Source organism: Patagioenas fasciata, unplaced genomic scaffold, assembly GCF_037038585.1.
Source record: "Patagioenas fasciata isolate bPatFas1 unplaced genomic scaffold, bPatFas1.hap1 Unplaced_14, whole genome shotgun sequence".
NCBI classification, from domain to species: Eukaryota; Metazoa; Chordata; class Aves; order Columbiformes; family Columbidae; genus Patagioenas; species Patagioenas fasciata.
The window spans coordinates 481455-506466 of NW_027288555.1; positions in this window are offsets into that span (position 1 = coordinate 481455).

The following is a 25012-nucleotide window of genomic DNA, read 5'->3' on the forward strand; positions in this document are numbered from 1 at the left end:
TGTCGGGTTTGCCCGGGCCCTGTCAGGCTCCGTCAGGCCCTGTCGGGTTTGCTCGGGCCCTATCGGGTTCAATCAGGCCCTGTCGGGTTTCCTCGGGCCCTGTCTGGCTCCATCGAGCCCTGTCAGGCTCCGTCGGGCCCTTTCGGGTTTGCTCGGGCCCTGTCGGGCTCCGTCGAACCCTGTCGGGTTTGCTCGGGCTCTGTCAGGCTCCGTCGCGCCCTGTCGGGTTTCCTCGGGCCCTGTCGGGCTCCATCGAGCCCTGTCAGGTTTGCTCGGGCCCTGTCGGGCTCCATCGGACCCTATCTGGCTTTGGCGGGTCCTGTAGGGTTTGCTCAGGCCCTGTCGGGCCTTGTCAGCCCCTGTCGGGTTTGCTCGCACCCTGTTGGGCTCCGTCGGGCCCTGTCAGGTTTTCTCGGGCCCTGTCAGGTTTGCTCGGGCCCTGTCAGGCTTTGTCAGGCCGTATCGGGTTTGCTCGAGCCCTGTCGGGCTCCGTCAGGCCCTGTCAGGTTTGCTCGGGCCCTGTCGGGCCTTGTCAGGCCCTGTCGGGTTTGCTCGGGACCTGTCGGGTTTGCCCGCGTCCTGTCGGGCTCCGTCGGGCCCTGTCAGATTCGCTCGGGCCCTGTCGGGTTTACTCGGGCCCTGTCAGGCTCCGTCAGGCCCTGTCGGGTTTGCTCGTGCCCTGTCGGGCTCCGTCGGGCCCTGTCAGGTTTGCTCAGGCCCTGTCGGGATCCGTTGGGCCTTGTCGGGTTTGCTCGGGCCCTGTCGGGCTCCTTCGTGCCCTGTCAGGTTTGCTCGGGCCCTGTCGGGTTTGCTCGGGCCCTGTCAGGCTCCGTCGGGCTCTTTCGGGTTTGCTCAGGCCCTGTCAGGCTCCGTCGGGCCCTGTCAGGCTTTGTAAGGTCCTGTCAGGTTTGCTCGGGCCCTGTCAGGCCTTGTCGGGCCCTGTCGGGTTTGCTCGGGCTCTGTCGGGCTCCAGCGTGTCCTGTCGGGTTTGCCCGGGCCCTGTCAGGCTCCATCAGGCCCTGTCGGGTTTGCTCGGGCCCTATCGGGCTCCGTGGGGCCCTGTCGGGTTTCCTCGGGCCCTGTCGGGCTCCATCGAGCCCTGTCAGGCTCCATCGGGCCCTTTCGGGTTTGCTCGGGCCCTGTCGGGCTCCGTCGGGCCCTGTCGGATTTGCTCAGGCCCTGTCGGGTTTGCTGGAGCCCTGTCGGGCTCCATCGGGTACTGTCGGGTTTGCTCAAGCCCTATCGGGCTCCGTCGGGCCCTGTCGGGTTTCCTCGGGCCCTGTCGGGCTCCATGAAGCCCTGTCAGGCTTCGTCGGGCCCTGTCGGGTTTGCTCGGGCCCTATCGGGTTCAATCAGGCCCTGTCGGGTTTCCTCGGGCCCTGTCTGGCTCCATCGAGCCCTGTCAGGCTCCGTCGGGCCCTTTCGGGTTTGCTCGGGCCCTGTCGGGCTCCGTCGAACCCTGTCGGGTTTGCTCGGGCTCTGTCAGGCTCCGTCGCGCCCTGTCGGGTTTCCTCGGGCCCTGTCGGGCTCCATCGAGCCCTGTCAGGTTTGCTCGGGCCCTGTCGGGCTCCATCGGACCCTATCTGGCTTTGGCGGGTCCTGTAGGGTTTGCTCAGGCCCTGTCGGGCCTTGTCAGCCCCTGTCGGGTTTGCTCGCACCCTGTTGGGCTCCGTCGGGCCCTGTCAGGTTTTCTCGGGCCCTGTCAGGTTTGCTCGGGCCCTGTCAGGCTTTGTCAGGCCGTATCGGGTTTGCTCAAGCCCTGTCGGGCTCCGTCAGGCCCTGTCAGGTTTGCTCGGGCCCTGTCGGGCCTTGTCAGGCCCTGTCGGGTTTGCTCGGGACCTGTCGGGTTTGCCCGCGTCCTGTCGGGCTCCGTCGGGCCCTGTCAGATTCGCTCGGGCCCTGTCGGGTTTACTCGGGCCCTGTCAGGCTCCGTCAGGCCCTGTCGGGTTTGCTCGTGCCCTGTCGGGCTCCGTCGGGCCCTGTCAGGTTTGCTCAGGCCCTGTCGGGATCCGTTGGGCCTTGTCGGGTTTGCTCGGGCCCTGTCGGGCTCCTTCGTGCCCTGTCAGGTTTGCTCGGGCCCTGTCGGGTTTGCTCGGGCCCTGTCAGGCTCCGTCGGGCTCTTTCGGGTTTGCTCAGGCCCTGTCAGGCTCCGTCGGGCCCTGTCAGGCTTTGTAAGGTCCTGTCAGGTTTGCTCGGGCCCTGTCAGGCCTTGTCGGGCCCTGTCGGGTTTGCTCGGGCTCTGTCGGGCTCCAGCGTGTCCTGTCGGGTTTGCCCGGGCCCTGTCAGGCTCCATCAGGCCCTGTCGGGTTTGCTCGGGCCCTATCGGGCTCCGTGGGGCCCTGTCGGGTTTCCCAGGGCCCTGTCGGGCTCCATCGAGCCCTGTCAGGCTCCATCGGGCCCTTTCGGGTTTGCTCGGGCCCTGTCGGGCTCCGTCGGGCCCTGTCGGATTTGCTCAGGCCCTGTCGGGTTTGCTGGAGCCCTGTCGGGCTCCATCGGGTACTGTCGGGTTTGCTCAAGCCCTATCGGGCTCCGTCGGGCCCTGTCGGGTTTCCTCGGGCCCTGTCGGGCTCCATGAAGCCCTGTCAGGCTTCGTCGGGCCCTGTCGGGTTTGCTCGGGCCCTATCGGGTTCAATCAGGCCCTGTCGGGTTTCCTCGGGCCCTGTCTGGCTCCATCGAGCCCTGTCAGGCTCCGTCGGGCCCTTTCGGGTTTGCTCGGGCCCTGTCGGGCTCCGTCGAACCCTGTCGGGTTTGCTCGGGCTCTGTCAGGCTCCGTCGCGCCCTGTCGGGTTTCCTCGGGCCCTGTCGGGCTCCATCGAGCCCTGTCAGGTTTGCTCGGGCCCTGTCGGGCTCCATCGGACCCTATCTGGCTTTGGCGGGTCCTGTAGGGTTTGCTCAGGCCCTGTCGGGCCTTGTCAGCCCCTGTCGGGTTTGCTCGCACCCTGTTGGGCTCCGTCGGGCCCTGTCAGGTTTTCTCGGGCCCTGTCAGGTTTGCTCGGGCCCTGTCAGGCTTTGTCAGGCCGTATCGGGTTTGCTCGAGCCCTGTCGGGCTCCGTCAGGCCCTGTCAGGTTTGCTCGGGCCCTGTCGGGCCTTGTCAGGCCCTGTCGGGTTTGCTCGGGACCTGTCGGGTTTGCCCGCGTCCTGTCGGGCTCCGTCGGGCCCTGTCAGATTCGCTCGGGCCCTGTCGGGTTTACTCGGGCCCTGTCAGGCTCCGTCAGGCCCTGTCGGGTTTGCTCGTGCCCTGTCGGGCTCCGTCGGGCCCTGTCAGGTTTGCTCAGGCCCTGTCGGGATCCGTTGGGCCTTGTCGGGTTTGCTCGGGCCCTGTCGGGCTCCTTCGTGCCCTGTCAGGTTTGCTCGGGCCCTGTCGGGTTTGCTCGGGCCCTGTCAGGCTCCGTCGGGCTCTTTCGGGTTTGCTCAGGCCCTGTCAGGCTCCGTCGGGCCCTGTCAGGCTTTGTAAGGTCCTGTCAGGTTTGCTCGGGCCCTGTCAGGCCTTGTCGGGCCCTGTCGGGTTTGCTCGGGCTCTGTCGGGCTCCAGCGTGTCCTGTCGGGTTTGCCCGGGCCCTGTCAGGCTCCATCAGGCCCTGTCGGGTTTGCTCGGGCCCTATCGGGCTCCGTGGGGCCCTGTCGGGTTTCCCAGGGCCCTGTCGGGCTCCATCGAGCCCTGTCAGGCTCCATCGGGCCCTTTCGGGTTTGCTCGGGCCCTGTCGGGCTCCGTCGGGCCCTGTCGGATTTGCTCAGGCCCTGTCGGGTTTGCTGGAGCCCTGTCGGGCTCCATCGGGTCCTGTCGGGTTTGCTCAAGCCCTATCGGGCTCCGTCGGGCCCTGTCGGGTTTCCTCGGGCCCTGTCGGGCTCCATGAAGCCCTGTCAGGCTTCGTCGGGCCCTTTCGGGTTTGCTCGGGCCCTGTTGGGCTCCGTCAGGCCCTGTCGGGTTTGCTCGGGCCCTATCGGGCTCCGTCGAACCCTGTCGGGTTTCCTCGGGCCCTGTCGGGCTCCATCGAGCCCTGTCAGGCTCCGTCGGGCCCTTTCGGGTTTGCTCGGGCCCTGTCGGGCTCCGTCGGGCCCTGTCGGGTTTGCTCGGGCCCTGTCAGGTTTGCTCAGGCCCTGTCAGGCTTTGTCAAGCCCTGTCGGGTTTGCTAGGGCCCTGTCGGGCTCCGTCGGGCCCTGTCTGGTTTCCTCAGGCCCTGTCGGGCTCCGTCGGGCCCTGTCTGGTTTCCTCAGGCCCTGTCGGGCTCCGTCGAGCCCTGTCGGGTTTGCTCGGGCCCTGTCAGGCTCCGTCGCGCCCTGTCGGGTTTCCTCGGGCCCTGTCGGGCTCCATCGAGCCCTGTCGGGTTTGCTCAGGCCCTGTCGGGCACCATCGGACCCCGTCAGGCTTTGTCGGGTCCTGTCGGGTTTGCTCAGGCCCTGTCGGGCCTTGTCAGGCCCTGTCGGGTTTGGTCGGGCCCTGTCGGGTTTGCCCGCGTCCTGTGGGGCTCCGTCGGGCCCTGTCAGATTCGCTCGGGCCCTGTCGGGTTTGCTCGGGCCCTGTCAGGCTCCGTCAGGCCCTGTCGGGTTTCCTCGGGCCCTGTCGGGCTCCATCGAGCCCTGTCGGGTTTGCTCAGGCCCTGTCGGGCACCATCGGACCCCGTCAGGCTTTGTCGGGTCCTGTCGGGTTTGCTCAGGCCCTGTCGGGCCTTGTCAGGCCCTGTCGGGTTTGGTCGGGCCCTGTCGGGTTTGCCCGCGTCCTGTGGGGCTCCGTCGGGCCCTGTCAGATTCGCTCGGGCCCTGTCGGGTTTGCTCGGGCCCTGTCAGGCTCCGTCAGGCCCTGTCGGGTTTGCTCGGGCCCTGTCAGGCTCCGTCGGGCCCTGTCAGGTTTGCTCAGGCCCTGTCGGGATCCGTTGGGCCCTGTCGGGTTTGCTCGGGCCCTGTCGGGCTCCTTCGTGGCCTGTCAGGTTTGCTCGGGCCCTGTCGGGTTTGCTCGGGCCCTGTCAGGCTCCGTCGAGCCCTGTCAGGTTTGCTCGGGCCCTGTCAGGTTTGCTCAGGCCCTGTCAGGCTCCGTCAAGCCCTGTCGGGTTTGCTCGGGCCCTGTCAGGCTCCGTCAGGCCCTGTCTGGTTTGCTCGTACCCTGTCGGGCTCCGTCAGGCCCTGTCAGGTTTGCTTGGGCACTGTCGGGCTCCGTCGGGCCCTGTCAGGCTTTGTCGAACCCTGTCGGGTTTGCTCAGGCCCTGTCAGGTTTGCTCGGGCCCTGTCGGGCTCCGTCAGGCCCTGTCTGGTTTCCTCGGGCCCTGTCGGGCTCCGTCGGGCCCTGTCGGGTTTGCTCGGGCCCTGTCGGGTTGCTGAAGCCCTGTCAGGCTTCGCTGAAGCCCTGTCAGGCTTCGTCCGACCCTGTCGGGTTTGCTCGGGCCCTGTCAGGCTCCGTCGAACCCTGTCGGGTTTGCTCGGGCCCTGTCAGGCTCCGTCAGGCCCTATCGGGTTTCCTCGGGCCCTGTCGGGTTCCATCGAGCCCTGTCAGGTTTGCTCGGCCCTGTCGGGCTTTGTCAGGCCCTGTCGGGTTTGCTCGGTCCCTGTCGGGTTTGCCCGCGTCCTGTGGGGCTCCGTCGGGCCCTGTCAGATTCGCTCGGGCTTTGTCGGGTTTGCTCGGGCCCTGTCAGGCTCCGTCAGGCCCTGTCGGGTTTGCTCGGGCCCTGTCAGGCTCCGTCGGGCCCTGTCAGGTTTGCTCAGGCCCTGTCGGGATCCGTTGGGCCCTGTCGGGTTTGCTCGGGCCCTGTCGGGCTCCTTCGTGCCCTGTCAGGTTTGCTCGGGCCCTGTCGGGTTTGCTCGGCCCTGTCAGGCTCCGTCGAGCCCTGTCAGGTTTGCTCGGGCCCTGTCGGGTTTGCTCAGGCCCTGTCAGGCTCCGTCGAGCCCTGTCGGGTTTGCTCGGGCCCTGTCAGGCTCCGTCAGGCCCTGTCTGGTTTGCTCGTACCCTGTTGGGCTCCGTCGGGCCCTGTCAGGTTTGCTTGGGCACTGTCGGGCTCCGTCGGGCCCTGTCAGGCTTTGTCGAACCCTGTCGGGTTTGCTCAGGCCCTGTCGGGTTTGCTCGGGCCCTGTCGGGCTCTGTCGGGCCCTGTCTGGTTTCATCGGGCCCTGTCGGGCTCCGTCGGGCCCTGTCGGGTTTGCTCGGGCCCTGTCGGGTTGCTGAAGCCCTGTCAGGCTTCGCTGAAGCCCTGTCAGGCTTCGTCCGACCCTGTCGGGTTTGCTCGGGCCCTGTCGGGCTCCGTCGAACCCTGTCGGGTTTGCTCGGGCCCTGTCGGGCTCCGTCAGGCCCTATCGGGTTTCCTCGGGCCCTGTCGGGCTCCATCGAGCCCTGTCAGGTTTGCTCGGCCCTGTCGGCCCTTGTCAGGCCCTGTCGGGTTTGCTCGGGACCTGTCGGGTTTGCCCGCGTCCTGTCGGGCTCCGTCGGGCCCTGTCAGATTCGCTCGGGCCCTGTCGGGTTTGCTCGGGCCCTGTCAGGCTCCGTCAGGCCCTGTCGGGTTTGCTCGTGCCCTGTCGGGCTCCGTCGGGCCCTGTCAGGTTTGCTCAGGCCCTGTCGGGATCCGTTGGGCCTTGTCGGGTTTGCTCGGGCCCTGTCGGGCTCCTTCGTGCCCTGTCAGGTTTGCTCGGGCCCTGTCGGGTTTGCTCGGGCCCTGTCAGGCTCCGTCGAGCCCTGTCGGGTTTGCTCGGGCCCTGTCAGGCTCCGTCGAGCCCTGTCGGGTCTGCTCGGGCCCTGTCAGGCTCTGTCGGGCCCTGTCGGGTTTCCTCGGGCCCTGTCGGGCTCCATCGAGCTTTGTCAGGCTTTGTCGAACCCTGTCGGGTTTGCTCGGGCCCTGTCGGGTTTGCTCGGGTCCTGTCGGGCCCTGTCGGGCCCTGTCGGGCCCTGTCGGGTTTGCTCGGGCCCTGTCAGGCTCCGTCGGGCCCTGTCGGATTCCCTCGGGCCCTCTCGGGTTCCGTCGGGCCCTGTCGGGTTTCCTCGGGCCCTGTCGGACTCTATTGAGCCCTGTCAGGCTCCGTCGGGCTCTTTCTGGTTTGCTCAGGCCCTGTCGGGCTCCGTCGGGCCCTGTCGGGTTTGCTCGGGCCCTATCGGGCTCCGTCGGGCCCTGTCGGGTTTCCTCGGGCCCTGTCAGGCTCCGTTGGGCCCTGTCGGCTTGCTCGGGCCCTGTCGGGTTTTCTGAAGCCCTGTCAGGCTTCGTCGGACCCTGTCAAGTGTGCTCGGGCCCTGTCGGGCTCCGTCGAGCCCTGTCAGGTTTTCTCGGGCCTTGTCAGGCTCCTTCGGGCCCTGTCGGGTTTGCTCGGGCCCTGTCGGGTTTGCTCAGGCCCTGTCGGATTCCGTCGGGCCCTGTTGGGTTTCCTCGGGCCCTGTCGGACTCCACTGAGCCCTGTCAGGCTCCGTCGGGCTCTTTCGGGTTTGCTCGGGCCCTGGCGGGCTCCGTCGGGCCCTGTCAGGCTTTGTCAGGACGTGTCAGGTTTGCTCGGGCCCTGTCGGGCCTTGTCGGGCCCTGTCGGGTTTGCTCGGGCTCTGTCGGGCTCCAGCGTGCCCTGTCGCGTTTGCCCGGGCCCTGTCAGGCTCCGTCAGGCCCTGTCGGGTTTGCTCGGGCCCTATCGGGTTCAATCAGGCCCTGTCGGGTTTCCTCGGGCCCTGTCTGGCTCCATCGAGCCCTGTCAGGCTCCGTCGGGCCCTTTCGGGTTTGCTCGGGCCCTGTCGGGCTCCGTCGAACCCTGTCGGGTTTGCTCGGGCTCTGTCAGGCTCCGTCGCGCCCTGTCAGGTTTCCTCGGGCCCTGTCGGGCTCCATCGAGCCCTGTCAGGTTTGCTCGGGCCCTGTCGGGCTCCATCGGACCCTATCTGGCTTTGGCGGGTCCTGTAGGGTTTGCTCAGGCCCTGTCGGGCCTTGTCAGCCCCTGTCGGGTTTGCTCGCACCCTGTTGGGCTCCGTCGGGCCCTGTCAGGTTTTCTCGGGCCCTGTCAGGTTTGCTCGGGCCCTGTCAGGCTTTGTCAGGCCGTATCGGGTTTGCTCGAGCCCTGTCGGGCTCCGTCAGGCCCTGTCAGGTTTGCTCGGGCCCTGTCGGGCCTTGTCAGGCCCTGTCGGGTTTGCTCGGGACCTGTCGGGTTTGCCCGCGTCCTGTCGGGCTCCGTCGGGCCCTGTCAGATTCGCTCGGGCCCTGTCGGGTTTACTCGGGCCCTGTCAGGCTCCGTCAGGCCCTGTCGGGTTTGCTCGTGCCCTGTCGGGCTCCGTCGGGCCCTGTCAGGTTTGCTCAGGCCCTGTCGGGATCCGTTGGGCCTTGTCGGGTTTGCTCGGGCCCTGTCGGGCTCCTTCGTGCCCTGTCGGGTTTGCTCGGGCCCTGTCAGGCTCCGTCGGGCTCTTTCGGGTTTGCTCAGGCCCTGTCGGGCTCCGTCGGGCCCTGTCAGGCTTTGTAAGGTCCTGTCAGGTTTGCTCGGGCCCTGTCAGGCCTTGTCGGGCCCTGTCGGGTTTGCTCGGGCTCTGTCGGGCTCCAGCGTGTCCTGTCGGGTTTGCCCGGGCCCTGTCAGGCTCCATCAGGCCCTGTCGGGTTTGCTCGGGCCCTATCGGGCTCCGTGGGGCCCTGTCGGGTTTCCTCGGGCCCTGTCGGGCTCCATCGAGCCCTGTCAGGCTCCGTCGGGCCCTTTCGGGTTTGCTCGGGCCCTGTCGGGCTCCGTCGGGCCCTGTCGGATTTGCTCAGGCCCTGTCGGGTTTGCTGGAGCCCTGTCGGGCTCCATCGGGTCCTGTCGGGTTTGCTCAAGCCCTATCGGGCTCCGTCGGGGCCTGTCGGGTTTCCTCGGGCCCTGTCGGGCTCCATGAAGCCCTGTCAGGCTTCGTCGGGCCCTTTCGGGTTTGCTCGGGCCCTGTTGGGCTCCGTCAGGCCCTGTCGGGTTTGCTCGGGCCCTATCGGGCTCCGTCGAACCCTGTCGGGTTTCCTCGGGCCCTGTCGGGCTCCATCGAGCCCTGTCAGGCTCCGTCGGGCCCTTTCGGGTTTGCTCGGGCCCTGTCGGGCTCCGTCGGGCCCTGTCGGGTTTGCTCGGGCCCTGTCAGGTTTGCTCAGGCCCTGTCAGGCTTTGTCAAGCCCTGTCGGGTTTGCTAGGGCCCTGTCGGGCTCCGTCGGGCCCTGTCTGGTTTCCTCAGGCCCTGTCGGGCTCCGTCGGGCCCTGTCGGGTTTGCTCAGGCCCTGTCGGGTTTGCTAGGGCCCTGTCGGGCTCCGTCGGGCCCTGTCTGGTTTCCTCAGGCCCTGTCGGGCTCCGTCGAGCCCTGTCGGGTTTGCTCGGGCCCTGTCAGGCTCCGTCGCGCCCTGTCGGGTTTCCTCGGACCCTGTCGGGCTCCATCGAGCCCTGTCGGGTTTGCTCAGGCCCTGTCGGGCACCATCGGACACCGTCAGGCTTTGTCGGGTCCTGTCGGGTTTGCTCAGGCCCTGTCGGGCCTTGTCAGGCCCTGTCGGGTTTGGTCGGGCCCTGTCGGGTTTGCCCGCGTCCTGTGAGGCTCCGTCGGGCCCTGTCAGATTCGCTCGGGCCCTGTCGGGTTTGCTCGGGCCCTGTCAGGCTCCTTCGTGCCCTGTCAGGTTTGCTCAGGCCCTGTCGGGATCCGTTGGGCCCTGTCGGGTTTGCTCGGGCCCTGTCGGGCTCCTTCGTGCCCTGTCAGGTTTGCTCGGGCCCTGTCGGGTTTGCTCGGGCCCTGTCAGGCTCCGTCGAGCCCTGTCAGGTTTGCTCGGGCCCTGTCGGGTTTGCTCAGGCCCTGTCAGGCTCCGTCGAGCCCTGTCGGGTTTGCTCGGGCCCTGTCAGGCTCCGTCAGGCCCTGTCTGGTTTGCTCGTACCCTGTCGGGCTCCGTCGGGCCCTGTCAGGTTTGCTTGGGCACTGTCGGGCTCCGTCGGGCCCTGTCAGGCTTTGTCGAACCCTGTCGGGTTTGCTCAGGCCCTGTCGGGTTTGCTCGGGCCCTGTCGGGCTCCGTCAGGCCCTGTCTGGTTTCCTCGGGCCCTGTCGGGCTCCGTCGGGCCCTGTCGGGTTTGCTCGGGCCCTGTCGGGTTGCTGAAGCCCTGTCAGGCTTCGCTGAAGCCCTGTCAGGCTTCGTCCGACCCTGTCGGGTTTGCTCGGGCCCTGTCAGGCTCCGTCGAACCCTGTCGGGTTTGCTCGGGCCCTGTCAGGCTCCGTCAGGCCCTATCGGGTTTCCTCGGGCCCTGTCGGGCTCCATCGAGCCCTGTCAGGTTTGCTCGGCCCTGTCGGGCTTTGTCAGGCCCTGTCGGGTTTGCTCGGTCCCTGTCGGGTTTGCCCGCGTCCTGTTGGGCTCCGTCGGGCCCTGTCAGATTCGCTCGGGCTTTGTCGGGTTTGCTCGGGCCCTGTCAGGCTCCGTCAGGCCCTGTCGGGTTTGCTCGGGCCCTGTCAGGCTCCGTCGGGCCCTGTCAGGTTTGCTCAGGCCCTGTCGGGATCTGTTGGGCCCTGTCGGGTTTGCTCGGGCCCTGTCGGGCTCCTTCGTGGCCTGTCAGGTTTGCTCGGGCCCTGTCGGGTTTGCTCGGGCCCTGTCAGGCTCCGTCGAGCCCTGTCAGGTTTGCTCGGGCCCTGTCGGGTTTGCTCAGGCCCTGTCAGGCTCCGTCGAGCCCTGTCGGGTTTGCTCGGGCCCTGTCAGGCTCCGTCAGGCCCTGTCTGGTTTGCTCGTACCCTGTCGGGCTCCGTCGGGCCCTGTCAGGTTTGCTTGGGCACTGTCGGGCTCCGTCGGGCCCTGTCAGGCTTTGTCGAACCCTGTCGGGTTTGCTCAGGCCCTGTCGGGTTTGCTCGGGCCCTGTCGGGCTCTGTCGGGCCCTGTCTGGTTTCATCGGGCCCTGTCGGGCTCCGTCGGGCCCTGTCGGGTTTGCTCGGGCCCTGTCGGGTTGCTGAAGCCCTGTCAGGCTTCGCTGAAGCCCTGTCAGGCTTCGTCCGACCCTGTCGGGTTTGCTCGGGCCCTGTCGGGCTCCGTCGAACCCTGTCGGGTTTGCTCGGGCCCTGTCGGGCTCCGTCAGGCCCTATCGGGTTTCCTCGGGCCCTGTCGGGCTCCATCGAGCCCTGTCAGGTTTGCTCGGCCCTGTCGGGCCTTGTCAGGCCCTGTCGGTTTTGCTCGGGACCTGTCGGGTTTGCCCGCGTCCTGTCGGGCTCCGTCGGCCCCTGTCAGATTCGCTCGGGCCCTGTCGGGTTTGCTCGAGCCCTGTCAGGCTCCGTCTGGCCCTGTCGGGTTTGCTCGTGCCCTGTCGGGCTCCGTCGGGCCCTGTCAGGTTTGCTCAGGCCCTGTCGGGATCCGTTGGGCCTTGTCGGGTTTGCTCGGGCCCTGTCGGGCTCCTTCGTGCCCTGTCAGGTTTGCTCGGGCCCTGTCGGGTTTGCTCGGGCCCAGTCAGGCTCCGTCGAGCCCTGTCGGGTTTGCTCGGGCCCTGTCAGGCTCCGTCGAGCCCTGTCGGGTTTGCTCGGGCCCTGTCAGGCTCTGTCGGGCCCTGTCGGGTTTCCTCGGGCCCTGTCGGGCTCCATCGAGCTTTGTCAGGCTTTGTCGAACCCTGTCGGGTTTGCTCGGGCCCTGTCGGGTTTGCTCGGGTCCTGTCGGGCCCTGTCGGGCCCTGTCGGGCCCTGTCGGGTTTGCTCGGGCCCTGTCAGGCTCCGTCGGGCCCTGTCGGATTCCCTCGGGCCCTCTCGGGTTCCGTCGGGCCCTGTCGGGTTTCCTCGGGCCCTGTCGGACTCTATTGAGCCCTGTCAGGCTCCGTCGGGCTCTTTCTGGTTTGCTAAGGCCCTGTCGGGCTCCGTCGGGCCCTGTCAGGCTTTGTCAGGTCCTGTCAGGTTTGCTCGGGCCCTGTCGGGCCTTGTCGGGCCCTGTCGGGTTTGCTCGGGCTCTGTCGGCCTCCAGCGTGCCCTGTCGGGTTTGCCCGGGCCCTGTCAGGCTCCATCAGGCCCTGTCGAGTTTGCTCGGGTCCTATCGGGCTCCGTGGGGCCCTGTCGGGTTTCCTCGGGCCCTGTCGGGCTCCATCGAGCCCTGTCAGGCTCCGTCGGGCCCTTTCGGGTTTGCTCGGGCCATGTCGGGCTCTGTCGGGCCCTGTGGGATTTGCTCAGGCCATGTCGGGTTTGCTCGAGCCCTGTCGGGCTCCATCGGGTCCTGTCGGGTTTGCTCGGGCCCTATCGGGCTCCGTCGGGCCCTGTCGGGTTTCCTCGGGCCCTGTCAGGCTCCGTTGGGCCCTGTCGGCTTGCTCGGGCCCTGTCGAGTTTTCTGAAGCCCTGTCAGGCTTCGTCGGACCCTGTCAAGTGTGCTCGGGCCCTGTCGGGCTCCGTCGAGCCCTGTCAGGTTTTCTCGGGCCTTGTCAGGCTCCTTCGGGCCCTGTCGGGTTTGCTCGGGCCCTGTCGGGTTTGCTCAGGCCCTGTCGGATTCCGTCGGGCCCTGTTGGGTTTCCTCGGGCCCTGTCGGACTCCACTGAGCCCTGTCAGGCTCCGTCGGGCTCTTTCGGGTTTGCTCGGGCCCTGGCGGGCTCCGTCGGGCCCTGTCAGGCTTTGTCAGGACGTGTCAGGTTTGCTCGGGCCCTGTCGGGCCTTGTCGGGCCCTGTCGGGTTTGCTCGGGCTCTGTCGGGCTCCAGCGTGCCCTGTCGGGTTTGCCCGGGCCCTGTCAGGCTCCGTCAGGCCCTGTCGGGTTTGCTCGGGCCCTATCAAGTTCAATCAGGCCCTGTCGGGTTTCCTCGGGCCCTGTCTGGCTCCATCGAGCCCTGTCAGGCTCTGTCGGGCCCTTTCGGGTTTGCTCGGGCCCTGTCGGGCTCTGTCGGGCCCTGTCGGGTTTGCTCGGGCCCTGTCGGGCTCCGTCGGGCCCTGTCTGGTTTCCTCGGGCTCTGTCGGGCTCCGTCGGGCCCTGTCGCGTTTGCTCGGGCCATGTCGGGTTTGCTGAAGCCCTGTCAGGCTTCGTCGGACCCTGTCGGGTTTGCTCGAGCCCTGTCGGGCTCCATCGGGCCCTGTCGGGTTTGCTCGGGCCCTATCGGGCTCCGTCGGGCCCTGTCGGGATTCCTCGGGCCCTGTCGGGCTCCATCGAGCCCTGTCAGGCTTCGTCGGGCCCTGTCGGGTTTGCTCGAGCCCTGTCGGGCTCCATCGGGCCCTGTCGGGTTTGCTCGGGCCCTATCGGGCTCCGTCAGGCCCTGTCGGGTTTGCTCGGGCCCTATCAGGCTCCGTCGAGCCCTGTCGGGTTTGCTCGGGCTCTGTCAGGCTCCGTCGGGCCCTGTCGGGTTTCCTCGGGCCCTGTCGGGCTCCATCAAGCCCTGTCAGGCTTTGTCGAACCCTGTCGGGTTTACTCGGGCCCTGTCGGGTTTGCTCGGGCCCTGTCGGGCTCTGTCGGGCCCTGTCTGGTTTCCTCGGGCCCTGTCGGGCTCCGTCTAGCCCTGTCGGATTTGCTCGGGCCCTGTCGGGTTTGCTGAAGCCCTGTCAGGCTTCGTCAGACCCTGTCGGGTTTGCTCGGGCCCTGTCGGGCTCCGTCGAACCCTGTCGGGTTTGCTCGGGCCCTGTCAGGCTCCGTCGCGCCCTGTCGGGTTTCCTCGGGCCCTGTCGGGCTCCATCGAGCCCTGTCAGGTTTGCTCGGGCCCTGTCGGGTTTGCTCGGGCCCTGTCAGGCTCCGTCAGGCCCTGTCGGGTTTGCTCGTGCCCTGTCGGGCTCCGTCGGGCCCTGTCAGGTTTGCTCAGGCCCTGTCGGGATCCGTTGGGCCTTGTCGGGTTTGCTCGGGCCCTGTCGGGCTCCTTCGTGCCCTGTCAGGTTTGCTCGGGCCCTGTCGGGTTTGCTCGGGCCCTGTCAGGCTCCGTCGAGCCCTGTCGGGTTTGCTCGGGCCCTGTCAGGCTCCGTCGAGCCCTGTCGGGTTTGCTCGGGCCCTGTCAGGCTCTGTCGGGCCCTGTCGGGTTTCCTCGGGCCCTGTCGGGCTCCATCGAGCTTTGTCAGGCTTTGTCGAACCCTGTCGGGTTTGCTCGGGCCCTGTCGGGTTTGCTCGGGTCCTGTTGGGCCCTGTCGGGCCCTGTCGGGCCCTGTCGGGTTTGCTCGGGCCCTGTCAGGCTCCGTCGGGCCCTGTCGGATTCCCTCGGGCCCTCTCGGGTTCCGTCGGGCCCTGTCAGGTTTCCTCGGGCCCTGTCGGACTCTATTGAGCCCTGTCAGGCTCCGTCGGGCTCTTTCGGGTTTGCTCAGGCCCTGTCGGGCTCCGTCGGGCCCTGTCAGGCTTTGTCAGGTCCTGTCAGGTTTGCTCGGGCCCTGTCGGGCCTTGTCGGGCCCTGTCGGGTTTGCTCGGGCTCTGTCGGCCTCCAGCGTGCCCTGTCGGGTTTACCCGGGCCCTGTCAGGCTCCATCAGGCCCTGTCGAGTTTGCTCGGGTCCTATCGGGCTCCGTGGGGCCCTGTCGGGTTTCCTCGGGCCCTGTCGGGCTCCATCGAGCCCTGTCAGGCTCCGTCGGGCCCTTTCGGGTTTGCTCGGGCCCTGTCGGGCTCTGTCGGGCCCTGTCGGATTTGCTCAGGCCCTGTCGGGTTTGCTCGAGCCCTGTCGGGCTCCATCGGGTCCTGTCGGGTTTGCTCGGGCCCTATCGGGCTCCGTCGGGCCCTGTCGGGTTTCCTCGGGCCCTGTCAGGCTCCGTTGGGCCCTGTCGGCTTGCTCGGGCCCTGTCGGGTTTTCTGAAGCCCTGTCAGGCTTCGTCGGACCCTGTCAAGTGTGCTCGGGCCCTGTCGGGCTCCGTCGAGCCCTGTCAGGTTTTCTCGGGCCTTGTCAGGCTCCTTCGGGCCCTGTCGGGTTTGCTCGGGCCCTGTCGGGTTTGCTCAGGCCCTGTCGGATTCCGTCGGGCCCTGTTGGGTTTCCTCGGGCCCTGTCGGACTCCACTGAGCCCTGTCAGGCTCCGTCGGGCTCTTTCGGGTTTGCTCGGGCCCTGGCGGGCTCCGTCGGGCCCTGTCAGGCTTTGTCAGGACGTGTCAGGTTTGCTCGGGCCCTGTCGGGCCTTGTCGGGCCCTGTCGGGTTTGCTCGGGCTCTGTCGGGCTCCAGCGTGCCCTGTCGGGTTTGCCCGGGCCCTGTCAGGCTCCGTCAGGCCCTGTCGGGTTTGCTCGGGCCCTATCAAGTTCAATCAGGCCCTGTCGGGTTTCCTCGGGCCCTGTCTGGCTCCATCGAGCCCTGTCAGGCTCTGTCGGGCCCTTTCGGGTTTGCTCGGGCCCTGTCGGGCTCTGTCGGGCCCTGTCGGGTTTGCTCGGGCCCTGTCGGGCTCCGTCGGGCCCTGTCTGGTTTCCTCGGGCTCTGTCGGGCTCCGTCGGGCCCTGTCGCGTTTGCTCGGGCCATGTCGGGTTTGCTGAAGCCCTGTCAGGCTTCGTCGGACCCTGTCGGGTTTGCTCGAGCCCTGTCGGGCTCCATCGGGCCCTGTCGGGTTTGCTCGGGCCCTATCGGGCTCCGTCGGGCCCTGTCGGGATTCCTCGGGCCCTGTCGGGCTCCATCGAGCCCTGTCAGGCTTCGTCGGGCCCTGTCGGGTTTGCTCGAGCCCTGTCGGGCTCCATCGGGCCCTGTCGGGTTTGCTCGGGCCCTATCGGGCTCCGTCAGGCCCTGTCGGGTTTGCTCGGGCCCTATCAGGCTCCGTCGAGCCCTGTCGGGTTTGCTTGGGCTCTGTCAGGCTCCGTCGGGCCCTGTCGGGTTTCCTCGGGCCCTGTCGGGCTCCATCAAGCCCTGTCAGGCTTTGTCGAACCGTGTCGGGTTTGCTCGGGCCCTGTCGGGTTTGCTCGGGCCCTGTCGGGCTCTGTCGGGCCCTGTCTGGTTTCCTCGGGCCCTGTCGGGCTCCGTCTAGCCCTGTCGGATTTGCTCGGGCCCTGTCGGGTTTGCTGAAGCCCTGTCAGGCTTCGTCAGACCCTGTCGGGTTTGCTCGGGCCCTGTCGGGCTCCGTCGAACCCTGTCGGGTTTGCTCGGGCCCTGTCAGGCTCCGTCGCGCCCTGTCGGGTTTCCTCGGGCCCTGTCGGGCTCCATCGAGCCCTGTCAGGTTTGCTCGGGCCCTGTCGGGTTTGCTCGGGCCCTGTCAGGCTCCGTCAGGCCCTGTCGGGTTTGCTCGTGCCCTGTCGGGCTCCGTCGGGCCCTGTCAGGTTTGCTCAGGCCCTGTCGGGATCCGTTGGGCCTTGTCGGGTTTGCTCGGGCCCTGTCGGGCTCCTTCGTGCCCTGTCAGGTTTGCTCGGGCCCTGTCGGGTTTGCTCGGGCCCTGTCAGGCTCCGTCGAGCCCTGTCGGGTTTGCTCGGGCCCTGTCAGGCTCCGTCGAGCCCTGTCGGGTTTGCTCGGGCCCTGTCAGGCTCTGTCGGGCCCTGTCGGGTTTCCTCGGGCCCTGTCGGGCTCCATCGAGCTTTGTCAGGCTTTGTCGAACCCTGTCGGGTTTGCTCGGGCCCTGTCGGGTTTGCTCGGGTCCTGTTGGGCCCTGTCGGGCCCTGTCAGGCCCTGTCGGGTTTGCTCGGGCCCTGTCAGGCTCCGTCGGGCCCTGTCGGATTCCCTCGGGCCCTCTCGGGTTCCGTCGGGCCCTGTCAGGTTTCCTCGGGCCCTGTCGGACTCTATTGAGCCCTGTCAGGCTCCGTCGGGCTCTTTCGGGTTTGCTCAGGCCCTGTCGGGCTCCGTCGGGCCCTGTCAGGCTTTGTCAGGTCCTGTCAGGTTTGCTCGGGCCCTGTCGGGCCTTGTCGGGCCCTGTCGGGTTTGCTCGGGCTCTGTCGGCCTCCAGCGTGCCCTGTCGGGTTTACCCGGGCCCTGTCAGGCTCCATCAGGCCCTGTCGAGTTTGCTCGGGTCCTATCGGGCTCCGTGGGGCCCTGTCGGGTTTCCTCGGGCCCTGTCGGGCTCCTTTCGAGCCCTGTCAGGCTCCGTCGGGCCCTTTCGGGTTTGCTCGGGCCCTGTCGGGCTCTGTCGGGCCCTGTCGGATTTGCTCAGGCCCTGTCGGGTTTGCTCGAGCCCTGTCGGGCTCCATCGGGTCCTGTCGGGTTTGCTCGGGCCCTATCGGGCTCCGTCGGGCCCTGTCGGGTTTCCTCGGGCCCTGTCAGGCTCCGTTGGGCCCTGTCGGCTTGCTCGGGCCCTGTCGGGTTTTCTGAAGCCCTGTCAGGCTTCGTCGGACCCTGTCAAGTGTGCTCGGGCCCTGTCGGGCTCCGTCGAGCCCTGTCAGGTTTTCTCGGGCCTTGTCAGGCTCCTTCGGGCCCTGTCGGGTTTGCTCGGGCCCTGTCGGGTTTGCTCAGGCCCTGTCGGATTCCGTCGGGCCCTGTTGGGTTTCCTCGGGCCCTGTCGGACTCCACTGAGCCCTGTCAGGCTCCGTCGGGCTCTTTCGGGTTTGCTCGGGCCCTGGCGGGCTCCGTCGGGCCCTGTCAGGCTTTGTCAGGACGTGTCAGGTTTGCTCGGGCCCTGTCGGGCCTTGTCGGGCCCTGTCGGGTTTGCTCGGGCTCTGTCGGGCTCCAGCGTGCCCTGTCGGGTTTGCCCGGGCCCTGTCAGGCTCCGTCAGGCCCTGTCGGGTTTGCTCGGGCCCTATCAAGTTCAATCAGGCCCTGTCGGGTTTCCTCGGGCCCTGTCTGGCTCCATCGAGCCCTGTCAGGCTCTGTCGGGCCCTTTCGGGTTTGCTCGGGCCCTGTCGGGCTCTGTCGGGCCCTGTCGGGTTTGCTCGGGCCCTGTCGGGCTCCGTCGGGCCCTGTCTGGTTTCCTCGGGCTCTGTCGGGCTCCGTCGGGCCCTGTCGCGTTTGCTCGGGCCATGTCGGGTTTGCTGAAGCCCTGTCAGGCTTCGTCGGACCCTGTCGGGTTTGCTCGAGCCCTGTCGGGCTCCATCGGGCCCTGTCGGGTTTGCTCGGGCCCTATCGGGCTCCGTCGGGCCCTGTCGGGATTCCTCGGGCCCTGTCGGGCTCCATCGAGCCCTGTCAGGCTTCGTCGGGCCCTGTCGGGTTTGCTCGAGCCCTGTCGGGCTCCATCGGGCCCTGTCGGGTTTGCTCGGGCCCTATCGGGCTCCGTCAGGCCCTGTCGGGTTTGCTCGGGCCCTATCAGGCTCCGTCGAGCCCTGTCGGGTTTGCTCGGGCTCTGTCAGGCTCCGTCGGGCCCTGTCGGGTTTCCTCGGGCCCTGTCGGGCTCCATCAAGCCCTGTCAGGCTTTGTCGAACCCTGTCGGGTTTGCTCGGGCCCTGTCGGGTTTGCTCGGGCCCTGTCGGGCTCTGTCGGGCCCTGTCTGGTTTCCTCGGGCCCTGTCGGGCTCCGTCTAGCCCTGTCGGATTTGCTCGGGCCCTGTCGGGTTTGCTGAAGCCCTGTCAGGCTTCGTCAGACCCTGTCGGGTTTGCTCGGGCCCTGTCGGGCTCCGTCGAACCCTGTCGGGTTTGCTCGGGCCCTGTCAGGCTCCGTCGCGCCCTGTCGGGTTTCCTCGGGCCCTGTCGGGCTCCATCGAGCCCTGTCAGGTTTGCTCGGGCCCTGTCGGGTTTGCTCGGGCCCTGTCAGGCTCCGTCAGGCCCTGTCGGGTTTGCTCGTGCCCTGTCGGGCTCCGTCGGGCCCTGTCAGGTTTGCTCAGGCCCTGTCGGGATCCGTTGGGCCTTGTCGGGTTTGCTCGGGCCCTGTCGGGCTCCTTCGTGCCCTGTCAGGTTTGCTCGGGCCCTGTCGGGTTTGCTCGGGCCCTGTCAGGCTCCGTCGAGCCCTGTCGGGTTTGCTCGGGCCCTGTCAGGCTCCGTCGAGCCCTGTCGGGTTTGCTCGGGCCCTGTCAGGCTCTGTCGGGCCCTGTCGGGTTTCCTCGGGCCCTGTCGGGCTCCATCGAGCTTTGTCAGGCTTTGTCGAACCCTGTCGGGTTTGCTCGGGCCCTGTCGGGTTTGCTCGGGTCCTGTTGGGCCCTGTCGGGCCCTGTCGGGCCCTGTCGGGTTTGCTCGGGCCCTGTCAGGCTCCGTCGGGCCCTGTCGGATTCCCTCGGGCCCTCTCGGGTTCCGTCGGGCCCTGTCAGGTTTCCTCGGGCCCTGTCGGACTCTATTGAGCCCTGTCAGGCTCCGTCGGGCTCTTTCGGGTTTGCTCAGGCCCTGTCGGGCTCCGTCGGGCCCTGTCAGGCTTTGTCAGGTCCTGTCAGGTTTGCTCGGGCCCTGTCGGGCCTTGTCGGGCCCTGTCGGGTTTGCTCGGGCTCTGTCGGCCTCCAGCGTGCCCTGTCGGGTTTACCCGGGCCCTGTCAGGCTCCATCAGGCCCTGTCGAGTTTGCTCGGGTCCTATCGGGCTCCGTGGGGCCCTGTCGGGTTTCCTCGGGCCCTGTCGGGCTCCTTTCGAGCCCTGTCAGGCTCCGTCGGGCCCTTTCGGGTTTGCTCGGGCCCTGTCGGGCTCTGTCGGGCCCTGTCGGATTTGCTCAGGCCCTGTCGGGTTTGCTCGAGCCCTGTCGGGCTCCATCGGGTCCTGTCGGGTTTGCTCGGGCCCTATCGGGCTCCGTCGGGCCCTGTCGGGTTTCCTCGGGCCCTGTCAGGCTCCGTTGGGCCCTGTCGGCTTGCTCGGGCCCTGTCGGGTTTTCTGAAGCCCTGTCAGGCTTCGTCGGACCCTGTCAAGTGTGCTCGGGCCCTGTCGGGCTCCGTCGAGCCCTGTCAGGTTTTCTCGGGCCTTGTCAGGCTCCTTCGGGCCCTGTCGGGTTTGCTCGGGCCCTGTCGGGTTTGCTCAGGCCCTGTCGGATTCCGTCGGGCCCTGTTGGGTTTCCTCGGGCCCTGTCGGACTCCACTGAGCCCTGTCAGGCTCCGTCGGGCTCTTTCGGGTTTGCTCGGGCCCTGGCGGGCTCCGTCGGGCCCTGTCAGGCTTTGTCAGGACGTGTCAGGTTTGCTCGGGCCCTGTCGGGCCTTGTCGGGCCCTGTCGGGTTTGCTCGGGCTCTGTCGGGCTCCAGCGTGCCCTGTCGGGTTTGCCCGGGCCCTGTCAGGCTCCGTCAGGCCCTGTCGGGTTTGCTCGGGCCCTATCAAGTTCAATCAGGCCCTGTCGGGTTTCCTCGGGCCCTGTCTGGCTCCATCGAGCCCTGTCAGGCTCTGTCGGGCCCTTTCGGGTTTGCTCGGGCCCTGTCGGGCTCTGTCGGGCCCTGTCGGGTTTGCTCGGGCCCTGTCGGGCTCCGTCGGGCCCTGTCTGGTTTCCTCGGGCTCTGTCGGGCTCCGTCGGGCCCTGTCGCGTTTGCTCGGGCCATGTCGGGTTTGCTGAAGCCCTGTCAGGCTTCGTCGGACCCTGTCGGGTTTGCTCGAGCCCTGTCGGGCTCCATCGGGCCCTGTCGGGTTTGCTCGGGCCCTATCGGGCTCCGTCGGGCCCTGTCGGGATTCCTCGGGCCCTGTCGGGCTCCATCGAGCCCTGTCAGGCTTCGTCGGGCCCTGTCGGGTTTGCTCGAGCCCTGTCGGGCTCCATCGGGCCCTGTCGGGTTTGCTCGGGCCCTATCGGGCTCCGTCAGGCCCTGTCGGGTTTGCTCGGGCCCTATCAGGCTCCGTCGAGCCCTGTCGGGTTTGCTCGGGCTCTGTCAGGCTCCGTCGGGCCCTGTCGGGTTTCCTCGGGCCCTGTCGGGCTCCATCAAGCCCTGTCAGGCTTTGTCGAACCCTGTCGGGTTTGCTCGGGCCCTGTCGGGTTTGCTCGGGCCCTGTCGGGCTCTGTCGGGCCCTGTCTGGTTTCCTCGGGCCCTGTCGGGCTCCGTCTAGCCCTGTCGGATTTGCTCGGGCCCTGTCGGGTTTGCTGAAGCCCTGTCAGGCTTCGTCAGACCCTGTCGGGTTTGCTCGGGCCCTGTCGGGCTCCGTCGAACCCTGTCGGGTTTGCTCGGGCCCTGTCAGGCTCCGTCGCGCCCTGTCGGGTTTCCTCGGGCCCTGTCGGGCTCCATCGAGCCCTGTCAGGTTTGCTCGGGCCCTGTCGGGTTTGCTCGGGCCCTGTCGGGCTCCATCGGACCCTATCAGGCTTTGGTGGTTCCTGTCGGGTTTGCTCAGGCCCTGTCGGGCCTTGTCAGCCCCTGTCGGGTTTGCTCGCGCCCTGTCGGGCTCTGTTGGGCCCTGTCAGGTTCTCTCGGGCCCTGTCAGGTTTGCTCGGGCCCTGTCGGGATCCGTTGGGCCTTGTCGGGTTTGCTCGGGCCTTGTCGGGCTCCTTCGTGCCCTATCAGGTTTGCTCGGGCTCTGTCGGGTTTGCTCGGGCCCTGTCAGGCCTTGTCAGGCCCTGTCGGGTTTGCTCGGGACCTGTCGGGTTTGCCCGCGTCCTGTCGGGCTCCGTCGGGCCCTGTCAGATTTGCTCGGGCCCTGTCGGGTTTGCTCAGGCCCTGTCAGGCTCCGTCAGGCCCTGTCGGGTTTGCTCGTGCCCTGTCGGGCTCCGTCGGGCCCTGTCAGGTTTGCTCAGGCCCTGTCGGGATCCGTTGGGCCTTGTCAGGTTTCCTCGGGCCCTGTCAGGCTTTGTTGGGCCCTGTCGGCTTGCTCGGGCCCTGTCGGGTTTTCTGAAGCCCTGTCAGGCTTCGTCGGACCCTGTCAAGTGTGCTCGGGCCCTGTCGGGCTCCGTCGAGCCCTGTCAGGTTTTCTCGGGCCTTGTCAGGCTCCTTCGGGCCCTGTCGGGTTTGCTCGGGCCCTGTCGGGTTTGCTCAGGCCCTGTCGGATTCCGTCGGGCCCTGTTGGGTTTCCTCGGGCCCTGTCGGACTCCACTGAGCCCTGTCAGGCTCCGTCGGGCTCTTTCGGGTTTGCTCGGGCCCTGGCGGGCTCCGTCGGGCCCTGTCAGGCTTTGTCAGGACGTGTCAGGTTTGCTCGGGCCCTGTCGGGCCTTGTCGGGCCCTGTCGGGTTTGCTCGGGCTCTGTCGGGCTCCAGCGTGCCCTGTCGGGTTTGCCCGGGCCCTGTCCGGCTCCGTCAGGCCCTGTCGGGTTTGCTCGGGCCCTATCGGGTTCAATCAGGCCCTGTCGGGTTTCCTCGGGCCCTGTCTGGCTCCATCGAGCCCTGTCAGGCTCCGTCGGGCCCTTTCGGGTTTGCTCGGGCCCTGTCGGGCTCTGTCGGGCCCTGTCGGGTTTGCTCGGGCCCTGTCGGGCTCCGTCGGGCCCTGTCTGGTTTCCTCGGGCTCTGTCGGGCTCCGTCGGGCCCTGTCGCGTTTGCTCGGGCCATGTCGGGTTTGCTGAAGCCCTGTCAGGCTTCGTCGGACCCTGTCGGGTTTGCTCGAGCCCTGTCGGGCTCCATCGGGCCCTGTTGGGTTTGCTCGGGCCCTATCGGGCTCCGTCGGGCCCTGTCGGGTTTCCTCGGGACCTGTCGGGCTCCATCGAGCCCTGTCAGGCTTCGTCGGGCCCTTTCGGGTTTGCTCGGGCCCTGTCGGGCTCCGTCAGGCCCTGTCGGGTTTGCTCGGGCCCTATCAGGCTCCGTCGAGCCCTGTCGGGTTTGCTCGGGCTCTGTCAGGCTCCGTCGGCCCCTGTCGGGTTTCCTCGGGCCCTGTCGGGCTCCATCAAGCCCTGTCAGGCTTTGTCGAACCCTGTCGGGTTTGCTCGGGCCCTGTCGGGTTTGCTCGGGCCCTGTCGGGCTCTGTCGGGCCCTGTCTGGTTTCCTCGGGCCCTGTCGGGCTCCGTCTAGCCCTGTCGGGTTTGCTCGGGCCCTGTCGGGTTTGCTGAAGCCCTGTCAGGCTTCGTCAGACCCTGTCGGGTTTGCTCGGGCCCTGTCGGGCTCCGTCGGGCCCTGTCAGGCTTTATCAGGTCCTGTCAGGTTTGCTCGGGCCCTGTCGGGCCTTGTCGGGCCCTGTCGGGTTTGCTCGGGCTCTGTCGGCCTCCAGCGTGCCCTGTCGGGTTTACCCGGGCCCTGTCAGGCTCCATCAGGCCCTGTCGAGTTTGCTCGGGTCCTATCGGGCTCCGTGGGGCCCTGTCGGGTTTCCTCGGGCCCTGTCGGGCTCCATCGAGCCCTGTCAGGCTCCGTCGGGCCCTTTCGGGTTTGCTCGGGCCCTGTCGGGCTCTGTCGGGCCCTGTCGGATTTGCTCAGGCCCTGTCGGGTTTGCTCGAGCCCTGTCGGGCTCCATCGGGTCCTGTCGGGTTTGCTCGGGCCCTATCGGGCTCCGTCGGGCCCTGTCGCGTTTCCTCGGGCCCTGTCAGGCTCCGTTGGGCCCTGTCGGCTTGCTCGGGCCCTGTCGGGTTTTCTGAAGCCCTGTCAGGCTTCGTCGGACCCTGTCAAGTGTGCTCGGGCCCTGTCGGGCTCCGTCGAGCCCTGTCAGGTTTTCTCGGGCCTTGTCAGGCTCCTTCGGGCCCTGTCGGGTTTGCTCGGGCCCTGTCGGGTTTGCTCAGGCCCTGTCGGATTCCGTCGGGCCCTGTTGGGTTTCCTCGGGCCCTGTCGGACTCCACTGAGCCCTGTCAGGCTCCGTCGGGCTCTTTCGGGTTTGCTCGGGCCCTGGCGGGCTCCGTCGGGCCCTGTCAGGCTTTGTCAGGACGTGTCAGGTTTGCTCGGGCCCTGTCGGGCCTTGTCGGGCCCTGTCGGGTTTGCTCGGGCTCTGTCGGGCTCCAGCGTGCCCTGTCGGGTTTGCCCGGGCCCTGTCAGGCTCCGTCAGGCCCTGTCGGGTTTGCTCGGGCCCTATCAAGTTCAATCAGGCCCTGTCGGGTTTCCTCGGGCCCTGTCTGGCTCCATCGAGCCCTGTCAGGCTCTGTCGGGCCCTTTCGGGTTTGCTCGGGCCCTGTCGGGCTCTGTCGGGCCCTGTCGGGTTTGCTCGGGCCCTGTCGGGCTCCGTCGGGCCCTGTCTGGTTTCCTCGGGCTCTGTCGGGCTCCGTCGGGCCCTGTCGCGTTTGCTCGGGCCATGTCGGGTTTGCTGAAGCCCTGTCAGGCTTCGTCGGACCCTGTCGGGTTTGCTCGAGCCCTGTCGGGCTCCATCGGGCCCTGTCGGGTTTGCTCGGGCCCTATCGGGCTCCGTCGGGCCCTGTCGGGATTCCTCGGGCCCTGTCGGGCTCCATCGAGCCCTGTCAGGCTTCGTCGGGCCCTGTCGGGTTTGCTCGAGCCCTGTCGGGCTCCATCGGGCCCTGTCGGGTTTGCTCGGGCCCTATCGGGCTCCGTCAGGCCCTGTCGGGTTTGCTCGGGCCCTATCAGGCTCCGTCGAGCCCTGTCGGGTTTGCTCGGGCTCTGTCAGGCTCCGTCGGGCCCTGTCGGGTTTCCTCGGGCCCTGTCGGGCTCCATCAAGCCCTGTCAGGCTTTGTCGAACCCTGTCGGGTTTGCTCGGGCCCTGTCGGGTTTGCTCGGGCCCTGTCGGGCTCTGTCGGGCCCTGTCTGGTTTCCTCGGGCCCTGTCGGGCTCCGTCTAGCCCTGTCGGATTTGCTCGGGCCCTGTCGGGTTTGCTGAAGCCCTGTCAGGCTTCGTCAGACCCTGTCGGGTTTGCTCGGGCCCTGTCGGGCTCCGTCGAACCCTGTCGGGTTTGCTCGGGCCCTGTCAGGCTCCGTCGCGCCCTGTCGGGTTTCCTCGGGCCCTGTCGGGCTCCATCGAGCCCTGTCAGGTTTGCTCGGGCCCTGTCGGGTTTGCTCGGGCCCTGTCGGGCTCCATCGGACCCTATCAGGCTTTGGTGGTTCCTGTCGGGTTTGCTCAGGCCCTGTCGGGCCTTGTCAGCCCCTGTCGGGTTTGCTCGCGCCCTGTCGGGCTCTGTTGGGCCCTGTCAGGTTCTCTCGGGCCCTGTCAGGTTTGCTCGGGCCCTGTCGGGATCCGTTGGGCCTTGTCGGGTTTGCTCGGGCCTTGTCGGGCTCCTTCGTGCCCTATCAGGTTTGCTCGGGCCCTGTCGGGTTTGCTCGGGCCCTGTCAGGCCTTGTCAGGCCCTGTCGGGTTTGCTCGGGACCTGTCGGGTTTGCCCGCGTCCTGTCGGGCTCCGTCGGGCCCTGTCAGATTTGCTCGGGCCCTGTCGGGTTTGCTCAGGCCCTGTCAGGCTCCGTCAGGCCCTGTCGGGTTTGCTCGTGCCCTGTCGGGCTCCGTCGGGCCCTGTCAGGTTTGCTCAGGCCCTGTCGGGATCCGTTGGGCCTTGTCGGGTTTCCTCGGGCCCTGTCAGGCTTTGTTGGGCCCTGTCGGCTTGCTCGGGCCCTGTCGGGTTTTCTGAAGCCCTGTCAGGCTTCGTCGGACCCTGTCAAGTGTGCTCGGGCCCTGTCGGGCTCCGTCGAGCCCTGTCAGGTTTTCT